Raw genomic sequence first — 14,271 nt, forward strand, 5'->3', positions numbered from 1 at the left:
TCACCACCCTTTGAGTGAAGAAAGTTCTCTTCATCTCTAGTCGTATACGATCGGCCCCCTTTATCCTGAGACTCTGCCCCCAATTTCTAGATTCCAGTATCTGTCGCATCAAACCTCCATCAGAATCTTAAACATTTCACTAAGATCAAGATAACCTCTTGTTCTTCTACACTCCAGAGAATATAGATACCATGTAACTCAGCCTCTCAATCCAGGGACCAACGTGGTGAACCTCCGCTCTATCGCCTCCAATGAAAGTGCATTCTATGTAAATATGGAGATCAAAACAACGCACGGTATTCCAGATGGGGATTCCTGCAGGCCTGGACTGCTTTTTCTACGAAGGCCAGCATGCCTTTCATTGGCCTTCCTAGTTGTACAAGCAATGTGGCGACAACCAGATAATCTGTTTAGTGTGATGTTGATTGAGGGACAAATTTTGGCCCGGTCACCAGGTTGAACTGCTGCCCTCTTCTCCGAGACAGTGGCATCTTTCGCAGCCACCCTTACGTGGCAGACGGGACCTCGGTCGAACTCATCCGACAGACAGCAGTTCGGACTATGCAGCAAACCCCCCCCCCCCAACCCAGTCCTACTGTAAGCTTTCCCTGTGCTCAAACCCTTAAGTTGGCATCGTAATTGGTGTATGTGTGCCGTTCATGGCTCCCGACACATGAGCGGAAATGACATCCACTTCTGGTCCCATCAGTAACAGAACTCCTCTGATTAAAATTCTGCCCCGTGACTCTATTTCCCCGTTCATGTACAAACTCTCTGAATTGCCCAACAGAGGGAGACAGATGTCCATTAACAAGCTTGTGTCTGGGCACTGATGCCAATCTTTTTACTTATGCAACATGATATCATACAGTCGGCCCATTGAGTCTGCACCAGCCCTTACAAAGAGCACCCTACTCAAGCCCACATATCTACCCTATTCCCGTAACCCTACTTAACCTTTATGGATACTAAGGGCAATTTATTATGACCAATCCACCTAACCCGCACATCTTTGGACCGTGGGAGGAAACCGGAGCACCTGGAGGAAACCCACGCAGACACGAGGAGAAGTGTAGACTCCGCACAGACAGTGACCCATCAAGGAATCGAACCTGGGACCCTGGAGCTGTGAAGCAACTGTGCTAACCACTATGCTACCGTGCTGCCCTATATTACTTATTTTAACATCGATTACTCCCGTAGTAAAAGCTATTCCATATTAGATTTAGTTAATACTGAGCAACGAGCCTGATTTAGTTTCACCGTAACTTCATTGCAGTGTCAATGTAAGGCTACTTGTGACAATAAAGATTATGATATTATTAGATGAGGTAAGGCTGACTTCAATGGGATGAGGCACAATCAATTGGGAAAATCTGCTAATGGGTAAATGTGGGCGGCACAGTGGTTAGCACTGCTACATCACGGCGCCAGGGACCCGGGTTCAATTCCAGCCTCGGGTGACTGTGCGGAGTCTGCACGTTCTCCCCCCGTGTCTGCGTGGGTTTCCTCCGGGTGCTGCGGTTTCCTCCCACAGTCCAAAGATGTGCAGGTGAGGCGGATTGGCCATGACAAATTGCCCCTTTCGTGTCCAAAAGGTTAGGTGGGGTTACTGGGTTACGGGGATAGGGTGGGGGCTTGGACCTAGATAGGTTACACTTTTCAATGGGCCGAATGGCTTCCTGAACTGGAGGGATTCTATGATTAGTGGGAGGCGTTACAAAACCTTAATCCAAAGATACCTTTGAAAGCCACATGGCATCCCAAAGCTATCTTTGCAGTGACAATCACAAAATTATACTATTGTAATATAGGAAACACTGTAAAGTCTGCTCGCAGAAAGCTCCCACAAACAGTAATGTGATTTGTGACTGAATAATATGTTTTCGTGCTGTTGATTGAGGCATAAATGTCGGCCAGGACAACTCTCCTGCTCTTCTTTGAAATAGTGTCAAGGAATCTTGGACACCCATCTGAGAGAGGAGATGGGGCCTCAATAAATCATCCATAAAACAGCATCGCTAACAGTGCGGCATTCCCTCAATTCTGCAGTGTTTGCCTTGACTTGTCCTGGAGTGGGACTTGAACTTCTAACTTTTGGATTTAGAGGAACACAAGTAGGCATCCAGCCCATTGAACCAGCTCCGCCATTCAATACAATCATGCCTTTTTCTCCACGCTATCCCCATATCCCTTTATGTCATTGAAATCTGCCAATCTCTGTTTTAAACATACTCACTGACTGAGCTTCCATAATTATCAACGGCTAACACTCAAAGGCCATGGAAACAGTGACAGGGACTCACCAAAATTAACATAAGTGAAGTAACAGTATTGAGGAAAATAACAGCACCAAAGAGACAAATCCCCAGGACCAGATGGTTCCCATCCTTCGATTCGAATGAAGGTGAAAACATTGCAGATTCTCAAACTATAATCTTCCAAAGTTCTCTCGATTCCCACATCCTGTTGATTTAAAGATTATCAGGGTTGTTTGAGAAAGGTGAGTGGGGAAAATCGGGGAACTGTACAGTAGTTCGCCTAACATCTTATGTCGGAGAAATTAACAAGAATCCATTCTTAAGAACAGAATGACAAAATTTTCAACTGATCAGAGATCGCCACTGTAATGATACGTATATAGGTACACCAGTGAAGGGTTAATTATTACATCTCAGTGTAATACAACACTAGAGGGCACTACCAGTTCCCAGTATAAATATCAGACCTCAGGGAATCTTAGGTAATGTTAGCAGAGGAGAAGTATTGATCACAGTTCAGGGAGTAGTTTAGATTAGAGAGAAGTAGCACAAGGACATCATTAGTTAATTCTAGATTATAGATTACTGCTTAACAGACTCAATCTTACTTTATTAGTAGTTATAGCTCTATAGAGTGCGCACTCTATTTAATTTAATCGTTATTCATTAAATCAGTTTTGCTTCAATCTAAAGATTGGTGGTTTCTTTATCATCAACTCATCAGACCATTCTGGATCACAAGGCAAAGAATAACGACATATTACCACAAAGTTTAATATAACAGCCACTATCGATTTATAAGGGTTTCCTCCCACAAGTTTAGAAAGACGTGCTGTGAGGTGAATTAGACATTCTGAATCTTCCCTCCGTGTACCCGAACAGGCGCGGGACTGTGACGACAAGGGGATTTTCACAGTCACTTCATTGCAGTTTGAATTTAAGCCTACTTGTGACACTAATAAAGATTATTATTATTATCTACACCCGACAACCCCATTGGAAGCTTCACTGAAGACGTGACTAAAGCAGTGGACATGGGAATATCGATGGGCGTTATTTATGTGGACTTTCCTAAGGCGTGTGACAAAAGTCTCTCACGGAGGACCAGTAGGTAAAGTTGTGTGATGATTCCTGACCAGATCCCCAAATGTTTGCTGCTATCCGGTTTGGGCCCAAAAAACTATTTGTTTGAAGTGTACAAAGTTTGAGAATCAGGACACTTGCTAAGCCACAAGGTTGTACAGGTTTTAAACAAACAAAATGAAACTAGGTATGAAAAATAAAACAATGTACAATATTACAATATTTACAAAGGGTAGCATGGTAGCATTGTGGATAGCACAATGGCTTCACAGCTCCAGGGTCCCAGGTTCGATTCTGGCTTGGGTCACTGTCTGTGCGGAGTCTGCACATCCTCCCCGTGTGTGCGTGGGTTTCCTCCGGGTGCTCCGGTTTCCTCCCACAGTCCAAAGATGTGCAGGTTAGGTGGATTGGCCATGATAAATTGCCCTTGGTGTCCAAAATTGCCCTTAGTGTTGGGTTGGGTTATGGGGATAGGGTGGAGATGTTGACCCTGGGTAGGGTGCTCTTTCCAAGAGCCGGTGCAGACTCAATGGGCCGAATGGCCTCCTTCTGCACTGTAAATTCTATGATTCTATAATATCTATCTTATACTCAAACAATGAAGGTCAATATGTGTGTGGAGCTGGAAAACATAGGGGAGGTTATAAATCAGTACATTGTATCTGTGTTCACTATGGAGAAGGACATTGTCGGCATTGAAAACAGGGGGGGAGGACTGTGATGTGCAAATTGAACAAATTAACATTGAAAGGGATATTAACAGGGAAATCCACACATCCAAATAAGATGTATCCCAGGCTGCTGTGGGAGGTAAAGGAGGAGTTTGCAGAAGCTCTGACAATCATTTTCAAATCTTCTCTGGCCGCAGGACTGTAGGACGGCTAATGTGATACCGTTACTCAAGAAGGGAAGTAGGAATAAAAGCAGGAAATTACAGGCCAGAGATTCTAACTTTAACGGTCGGGGAACCATTGCAAAAAAAATTCTGAGGGACAGAATTAACCTCCACTTGGGGAGGCAACGATTAATCAAGGTAGCATAGCTTTGTCAAAGAGAGATCATGGGCTGGATTCTCCGCCCCGGCCGATGGGATTCTCCGTTAACGGCAGCCGGTCAACGGGGTTTCCCATTGTGGGGCAGCCCCACGCCGTCAGGAAAACCCCCCGGGGTGCCGGCAAAATGGAAAACCCCGCCCCATGTTTTACAAGTTTGATTGCGTTTTTTTGAGATGGTTACTTGGTGTGTGGATGAGGGTAGTGCAGTCGATGTAGTCGACATGGATTTCAGTAAGGCTTTTGACAAGGTCTCACATGGGAGACTGGTCAAGAAGGCAAGAGCCCATGAAATCCAGGGCAATTTGGCAAATTGGTTTCAGAATTGGCTCAGTGGCAGGAGGCAGAGGGTGGAAGGTTGTTTTTGTGACTGGAAGCCTGGTCCAGTGATGTTCCGCAGCGATTGGTGCTGGGGCCCCTTGCTGTTTGACGTGAATGTAGCACGTATGATCAGTATTAGATTACGAGACTATATAGATGGGCTGGTCAGAGGGGCAGCAGGGTAGCATGGTGGTTAGCATAAATGCTTCACAGCTCCAGGGTCCCAGGTTCGATTCCCGGCTGGGTCACTGTCTGTGTGGAGTCTGCACGTCCTCCCGCTGTGTGCGTGGGTTTCCTCCGGGTGCTCCGGTTTCCTCCCACAGTCCAAAGATGTGCGGGTTAGGTGGATTGGCCATGCTAAATTGCCCGTAGTGTCCTAATAAATGTAAGGTTAAGGGGGGGGGGGGTTGGGTTACGGGTATAGGGTGGATATGTGGGTTTGAGTAGGGTGATCATGGCTCGGCACAACATTGAGGGCCGAAGGGCCTGTTCTGTGCTGTACTGTTCTATGTAACTGTGGCAAATGGAATTTAACCCTGAAAAGTGTGAGCTGGTGCATTTTAGTTGACTAACAAGGCAAGGGAATAAGCAATGATTGGTACGACGCTAGGAAGTACAGAGCGGGCGGGGGGGGGGGGGGGGGTGCATGTCCACCAATCCCTGAAGCCAGCAGGACAGGTTGATAAGATGCATAAGAAGGCATTTGGGATAATTGCCTTCATTATGAGGCATCGACTATAAGAGCAGGAAGGTTATGATGGGCCTGTATAAAACGCTGGTTAGGCCCCAGCTCGAGTACTGTGTGCTGTTCTGGTCACCACAGTATCGGAAGGATCATAGAATTTACAGTGCAGAAGGAAGCCATTCAGCCCATCGAGTCTGCACCGGCTCTTGGAAAGAGCACCCTACCCAAGGTCAACAACTCCACCCTATCCCCATAACCCAGTTACCCCACCCAACACTAGGGCCAATTTTTGGACTCTAAGGGCAATTTATCATGGCCAATCCACCTAACCTGCACATCTTTGGATTGTGGGAGGAAACCGGAGCACCCGGAGGAAACCCATGCACACACGGGGAGGATGTGCAGACTCCGCACAGACAGTGACCCAAGCCGGAATCGAACCTGGGACCCTGGAGCTGTGAAGTGATTGTGCTATCCACAATGCTACCGTGCTGCCTCTCCAATGTGCGTGGGTCCGTGCGTGGCAGTGTCCTGCCAATCACAGGATGTGATTGCACTGGAGAGGGTGCAGAGGAGATTCACCAGGATGTTGCCTGGGCCGGAGCATTCCAGCTATCGTGAGGCACTGGATAGGCCGGGGTTGTTTTCCTCGGATCAGAGAAGGGGATCTGACTGAGATGTTCAACATTATGAGGGGTATGGATAAGGTGGATAGGAAGGAACCTTTCCCCTTGGCGGAGGGGTCAATAACCAGGGGGCATGGATTTAAGGTAAGGGACAGCAAGTTTGGAGGGGGCGTGAGGAAAAATGCTTTCACCCAGAGGGTGGTGGGAGTCTGGAAGTCACTGACTGAAAGGGCGGTAGAGGCAGGAACCCTCACAACATTTAGATCAGCACTTCAAATGTCATAGGCTGCTGGAAAATGGGATTAATGTAGTTGGATGCTTGATGGTCGGCTTGGACACAATGGGCCGAAGGGCCTCTTTCCGTGCTGTAAACTCTGTGACTCTCCATGAGTTACACGTGGACGAACACGCCACACTGTACAATAAATGGTCGATGTGACAAAAACACATTCCACAGATTGCTCAATGAACCATCCAGACAGTAAACACTGTGAGTCAACAAATCTCATTGTAACTCCGTGTCTCTCACAGGGATTCCAGTCTGCACCATGGATAATTCCGCCTTGGAATTTTCTCCAACGTTGCTCCAACCTGGACAACCTCACCGACTCTACACCTTGCAGGGCATGGGTGGCACGGTAACAGTGGTTAGCACAACACTCACACAGTGTAACACAACACATACCCCCGTCTTCAACAATGGCTCCAAAGTGGAGATGGTCGACAGCTTTAAGTTCCTGGGGGTCACCATCACCAACAGTCTGTCCTGGTCCACTCACGTTGATGCAACAGTCAAGAAAGCCTCTACTTCCTATGGAAGCTAAAGAAATTCGGAATGTCTGCATCAACTCTCACAAACCTCTACAGATGTGCCATAGAGAACATCCTATCCGGCTGCGTCACAGCTCGGTATGGCAACTGCTCGGTCCAAGATCGCAAGAAGCTGCAGAGTGTGGTGAACTCAGCCCAACGCATCGCACAAGCTTGCCACCCCCACATTGATTCTGTCTACACCTCCCGCTGCCTCAGGAAGGCAGACAGCATTATCGGAGACCCCTCCCACCCAGACATTGCCGTCTTCCAGACCCTTCCATCAGGCAGAAGATACAGAAGTCTGAAGACCCGCACATCCAGACACAGGAACAGCTTCTTCCCCACAGCTACTAGACTCCTCAACGACTCCCCCTCGGGCTGATCTGTTCCCTGTAAGAACACTATCATGACGCCCTATGCTGCTCTTGTTTGGCCTTGTTCCGCACTGTAACCAATCACTATTTGTTGACGCACCACTGTCAATGTACTCTGTCGATAATTCTTTTGTCTACTATGTTGTAGGACTGTGTACCTTCCCTTGGTCGCAGAAAAACACTGTACTTCGGTACATGTGACAATAAATATCAATCAAATCATCCAATCCATCGCTGTGGCTTCACAGCGCCAGGGCCCCGGGTTCGATCCCCGGATTGGGTCACTGTCTGTGTGGAGTCTGTAGGTCCTGGAGGAAATAGATAAATGGTTTCCATCTCCGGGCAAATCCCTCCACAGACCCTCTCAAAACGAACTTGATTTTTTTTTTCCAGCCGAAGGACATCCGTGAGGTCGCTCACCCCCCCCCCCCCCCCCCCCCCCCCCCCCGGGGGTTCGGGGGACTCCGAGTCCCTCCATCCCAACAGGATCCGTTCCGGGCTCCCAGAGAGGCGGAGGCCAAAACGTCGGCCTCTCTCACCCTCTGGACTCTCGGGTCCTCCAAAAAATGGTCACTTCTGGACTCGGGACCGCCTTCACCCTCAGCACCTCAGACATCACGTCAGCGAACCCCCGCCAGAATCCCTCCCAGCTTCGGACAGGCCCACAATATGTTGACATGGTTCCCACAACCGCCCACACCTATCCTCCACCCCCTCAAAAAACCTGCTCATTCTAGCCACCGTCATAATACTTTATGAGGCTAAACCCAGCGGACAAAGAGGATGCAGTCACCCTCCTCAGAGCCTCCTACCGTCCTCCGATTGTGTTAACATGATGACACTTTGACTTCCCATCGCCTTGTATCCTCTGTCCCCCCCCAGGGAGTATTACTGTTCACTAGGAGACAATAATCTCTCTGTGAACAAATGCAGGGATTTAAGGATCGGCAACGCCCGATGGAATTTAGTGCCTGTACGTGGGGCAAAGAAGGAGATCAGTTGATGCGGAGGCTGGTGGTTGAAGGACCTGATGTTGCCATGAAAGCCTCTCCTTTGCTTTCAGAGCCCCATGACGGGTTATTAAATAAAATTATTAATCCCCGAATGTGTCAGAGCAATGCAAAGGGAATCATGCACCTTGCTGTGACATGGTTATAATGACTGTGTGCATGTTTTTACATCTCGTTTCATTTTAAGTCTACACACTCGACTAATGCCCATGTAACGCGGAAATGGCCTGCTTGGATATAAATAGGATTGCAACGTAACGGGTATTGAATTTGTGCGCGAACACCGTGACAGATATTGGAGTTTGTTCAGTTTGATCGCTCTCTGGAGATCCAGCCAATGTATAAACATGCCTCCTCTGAAATAATGCCATTGATCTCTGGTTCAGCTGAAAACATTTATTAATTTCTGCTCGAAGGCCAAAAACCGTCAATGGTCAATCCTACTTTCGTGTTGTTCTGTTTCGCTCACAAGTATTAATGTTGGCGTTGAGATGGAGGGCTTGACTTTTTTGGTGTCTTTAGTAGGCCGCGGAGGAGTCCAAATCAAGCAGGTAAAAGAAAACGATGTTTATTGCAAAGCAATTATATTTACAATATGCACCCGATCCCAGCCGGGTCTGCTCTGTCGGTTCCATACCTGGCCGACTTTGTATCGAACTCAATCATGAATGTCCTCGGGCTTCCCGCTTCCTTAGCGGGGGAGCTCGTACTTGGCGACACTCGCAGGGAGACTGATTGCTCCAACCCTGTAGGTCTCGTGCGGGTTATAACAGTGTCTCAGCGAGTTTTCGGACTCCAATGTACCATGACGGGGACTAGGACAAAATATTGCAATTCCCTACCTTGGGAAAAAAGATTGGATAGACATTTGGGCGTTATTAACCGTTTTTATGTTGTAGTTTGCCAATTCTTTTTTTTAATGTATTTTATCACAAACATGTATCAAACCAGGTTACAGCGACTAAACATCCCGGGAAACATACTTCCCAGAAGGTTGCAAACCGGCGGGATTGATCTGACGGAGAGTGTTGGAGTCAGTGGGTAGCTATTACCAAGCACATGGAGGCCATTCAACATCATGGGTCCATTCCCAGATTATAGGCCGTTTCCCACTACTTCCCATCCCCTTACAATTGTACAGTCATTCAGCTCCCTGATTCCTGAACAGCAACAACTTATATAGTGCCTTTAACATTAGAAAATGATCTGGGGCGGCACGGTAGCACAGTGGTTAACACAGTTGCTTCACAGCACCAGGGTCTCAGGTTCGATTCCTGGCTTGGGTCACTGTCTGTGCGGAGTCTGCACGTTCTCTCCGTGTCTGCGTGGGTTTCCTCCGGGTGCTCCGGTTTCCTCCCACAAGTCCCGAAAAACGTGCTGTTAGGTGAATTGGACATTCTGAATTCTCGCTCTGTGTGTCCGAACAGGCGCCGGAGTGTGGCGACTGGGGGCTTTTCACAGTAACTTCATTGCAGTGTGTGGTGGTATGGTTATGAGCACTGCCATTGGTGCAGAGCACTGGCTTCCCATTGGCTCTGGCTGGTCATGTGCCTCCCGTCCGATTGGTTGGGACTAATCATGTGACTGCTCTCCAATTGGTCGCGAGGCAAGTAGGCCCCGCCTCCGAGGCGGGGTATAAGTTCCCGGCGGTCGGTCATTCTCTGCAGTCGACCACCGGGCTAACAACTAGCTGATTAAAGTCACAGTTCGGATCCTAAATGTGTCTTGAGTCGAATTGATGGTACATCACAGTGTTAATGTGACACTAATAAAAATAATTATGAAATAATTTTCGACTTCGAGATACCTGAGGACACATGATCTAAAGCTTAGTCAAGTAAGGTATTAAGGAGTATCTTGAAGGAGGAAAGTGAGGTGGAGAGGGAATTTCAAAGCTCATTGCAGCTGAGGGCATGACCACCAATAGTGGAGCGATTAAAATCGTAGATGTTCAATAAGATTGGTGGAATTAGAGAATTGGAAGCAGGTATCAGCATTCTGGGTGATACTGTACAATATGCATGGGCAGCACGGTACCATAGTGGTTAGCACTGTGGCTTCACAGCGCCAGGGTCCCAGCTTCGATTCCCTGCCTAGTTACTGTCTGTGCATAGTCTGCACGTTCTCCTCGTGCCTGCGTGGGTTTCCTCCGGGTGCTCCAGTTTCCTCCCACAGTCCAAAGACGTGCAGGTTAAGTGGATTGGCCGTGCTAAATTGCCCTTAGTGTCCAAAAAAAAAGGTTCGGAGGAGTTAGTGGGTTGGGGGGATAGGATGGGAGGGCTTAAGTGGGTCGGTGCAGACTCGATGGGCCGAACGGCCTCCTTCTGCACTGAATGTTCTCTGTCTATGTGTAATAGTGTGCGTGACCACTACACATCTTTATACACGTGGCAATCAACTGGAATGAGGTTGTTTTGTGCTTTCAGCAAGGGATAGTTTAGTCAATCCATGCATAAAAGGCACCCATCCAATGAATTATTGATGAGAGAGCAAGGACTCTTTGGGTCTGTTTAGTGGCTGATCTGCAGGCAGAGGAAGCAAACAGCTACATCTTAGGTGGCACATTTTCCCTGGAGATTTCATTAAAGGAGCAGATCTCAAGTTTCAAGATGTGGATACTGAGGTCACTCAATGGCCATCTGCAGAGTTCCAACCTGAAGAACTAGCTTGTGATCTGAGTGATCTTTTCTTTTCTCGTCCCACTCTCCCAGGAGAGCACATCTCCCATCTACTCAGACACACTTCCTGGCTGACGGCCAACAGAGCCAAACCCCTGTTGCACGTTTTACTATGGGCGTAAAACGCGTTTATTGGAGTGTATTAACACGCCTCCGAGTTCGACGTGTGCTTAACACTGCTAGGCTCTGTTCTATGTAATTATTTAAGCTCTGGAGTCGCCAGCTGCCGTATAGGCAACGTCACAAGTATTCCAAGGTCAAATTCAAAGTAATAAAGACGATACACCGATTAGTCAAGTTCAAACGATCAATATTTATTATACAGTTAATAATAAATACTCATGCACACACACTAGGAGACTAAGCTACAACTAAACATAAGCAAACAGAATACTTATCTAACAGGAACAGGCAAGGTCAGAGAACGAGGCCTTCGTCCTGGTTTTGTCTGCAGCCTTCAGCAAGCGTTCTGGCACTTGGGAGTCTAGCGGGCTTGGATCGCGTAGCGAGCGTTGAACTTACGGTTTCGGCGGCTGGTGCTCAACGGCTGGAGTCAGGATACCAGGTGTCAGTCGGGGCCGGAGCACAGGTTTAACAGACCGGACAACACGAGGTCCCTATCTTTTATAGGGGTTCCGTTGTCCTTCCCTCTTCTCGGGCGGGCTCTACCTATTGGATCAATTTCTTATCGATACTGGATTAATTCCCCAATGCGAGGGGGTCTCCGTGATGGAGGGGGCGTTTCTTATGTCCTTTTGTTTGGAGGTTTCTGGTGCCTCGATGTCTGGGTCTTGATTGGAATGTGTCCATTCAGAACCAAATGTATCTATTGTGTGGGTGTTCAAGTCTGATGGCCTCATTAGCATGCAAAGCGTTTTGCCATTTGCACCTAGCTAAGGTCTCTTCACCTGAGCCCAAACTGGTTTCTGCTGCTGCAGAATGCAAACTGCTCTGTGCAGACTGCTGTTCTGGCTGAACTGTCTGTTTCTCAGCAGCCTTCCATTTTAGTTTGGCTCAGTGTCCATTTTGCGTGGCCAGCATGGCTACATTCCCTCCTTGTGATCCTCACAATCATACTATTGTGAAGGATCACCTATGTACTTTGCCTCCTTGTGTTCTGACCTCTTGCCAGTTCCTGTTCTACTCTGTTCTAAACTATGGGAAGAAGAGAAAAAAATTTTAACTAACATTTCTACTTGGCCCTATGTCAAAGGGACATGCATTACTACAATTGGGAACCTCTACCTATCACTATTAACCTTAACCTTAACTTAAACATTTAATCACTCTAAACCTTAACCATTCACACCACAACATCACACTTCCCAACTCGGCAGTCGAGTATGGAACAATATAATACATGGCTGAATTTTTATTTACAGAGTGTTGTAATCAGTGAGGGGTTGAGGGGTTTGGTGGAATCCGAAGATGGGGGATTGCACTCTATAGATGGGTGAGGTGCTGGAACGAGAGGCTCTCCTCTTCCATTTCCTCAACCTGAGGGTCTGCACTAGGATGGTGAGGATCGCGATCACCAACAGTGATTCGATTATGTAGGACATGGAGTACCACGTCATGAATTTAGTACACCAGGTCTGAACCTCGCTGATCAGAGCTGAGCACTGGGGGTTTGCTGTACTAACATTTACGGTGGGGGTTGTGGGGGAAACGTGTCTTGTTTCCACACATATACATATGACATTAAATAGTAATAAGTGGGCTTCCATCATTTTGCTGTTCTTCCTCTTTCTCTTCCTTCTTCCTCCGGTATTGACAATCCTGGCTTCGACCTCTGTCTCGTCCTTTGAAACCTTTGGGATCAAGCACAGTATCTGTCAATACACAGTTTAAGACCTTTACTTGTTAGTGCATCTGTCTTTCAAAACCCAATTGACCCTTTAAAATGACTGGCTAAGTCACACCCTGTGACTCCCCTCATTTTTTTTCAAAAAGCGAATTTAAAGACCAGCATACACCTAACAATCCTTCCTTCTGCGAGCCGTCTCGCAGGCTTTGCTGATTTACCATCCGAATGTTCCCGGATGTAAATAGCATGTGGGATGGTGGCCGAAGGGCTACCTAACGTAAAATGAAAACAAAATGTGGAAAGAAACGTCCGAATGAGTTGCGTATGGGCCGCTACGGGTGCGAGTTGGATGGGATCCCCGGGTAGGGCGTGCTGTGCCATACCCGAGCTTGGCTGACCAAGGGTTGGTTCTCAGACAGGGCGGGTCCTCAGTGCCGTTTGTCCACTGCCTGAGTAACCTGGAAAAACGGGTACGAATGTGTTGACCATGACTTGCAGCCTCTATTTCGCCGAATAGAGGGGCACCTAAAAACAATGGAGCCAAGATGCTCCGTTCTGAAAACAGGGAACAAGTCGTGAACCGTGTCGGTTCACCAGAGGATACAACTGAAGTTCTCAGAAATATCTGCGGACAAGCTATTTGGCGTGTGGCCTTACAACTTTGGAAAAGATCTCCAATCAAACCGAAGTTCTCAGAAGTATCTGCGGACAAACTAACGTGTATGTGAGGTGGTCACAATCTTTTCAGCTGAAAAGAAGATGTCCATCCTCCAGCTGAAACATTTACATTCCTGAAAACAAACAAACATAAAACGAAGACAAACATACGTGCAGGTTCCATCAGAAAGGACATCGTTTCCCTCAAACGATTCCTATCTTACATCATCTGGACACCTCACTTTGATTCTGCCTCTGTGAACAGGGTCACAAAGGGGTTGCCGTGTCGGGAGTCAGACACCGTGTCGTCCTGCTCTCCCGGATCCCACACCCTTGTGTGGATCAGGCATGCTATTTTGGAGTTGTGTGACCGGGGGTCACTTTCATCATTGCGGACAAGTCTGTAGGAATTGTCCCTGTGCCATTGGGTAGCGTCGAGTGTGTTGTCGGGGTAGTCGGGGTCGGGTGGTGGTTCGGGGTTTTTGAGGTAAGTGACTTCCATGGGGTCACTGGAGTCGGGGTCGTAGGTGGTGCAGTGTGGGCTGTATGGCTGTGTGGTGTCGCTGTCTTCAGAGTCAGTGTCTGTCCTACTGTCTCTGCTGTGGCAGCTTGTGGGCGTGTCGGGGCGTGGTCTGTAGTGGTCTGTGGGCGGAGTCGTGGGCGAGTCCGTTGATGAACTGGTCTGTGAGGGGGATGGTGGAAAAGTGTCTCTGGTGGGCGGGGTGAAGTGTTCTGCTGCATCCAGCAGGACATGGTGAGCATGGTTGGCCTGTGTTCCATAAGCCTTTAACTGGTTTATATGGAACCACGCGGTCTTCCCATTAGGATACTTTATCCTGTAAACGGAGGGGCTAATTTTGTCCGAAATTGAGTAGGGACCGGAATATTTTGGAGCCAAAACACT

Source organism: Scyliorhinus canicula, chromosome 27 (assembly GCF_902713615.1).
Source record: "Scyliorhinus canicula chromosome 27, sScyCan1.1, whole genome shotgun sequence".
NCBI lineage: Eukaryota > Metazoa > Chordata > Chondrichthyes > Carcharhiniformes > Scyliorhinidae > Scyliorhinus > Scyliorhinus canicula.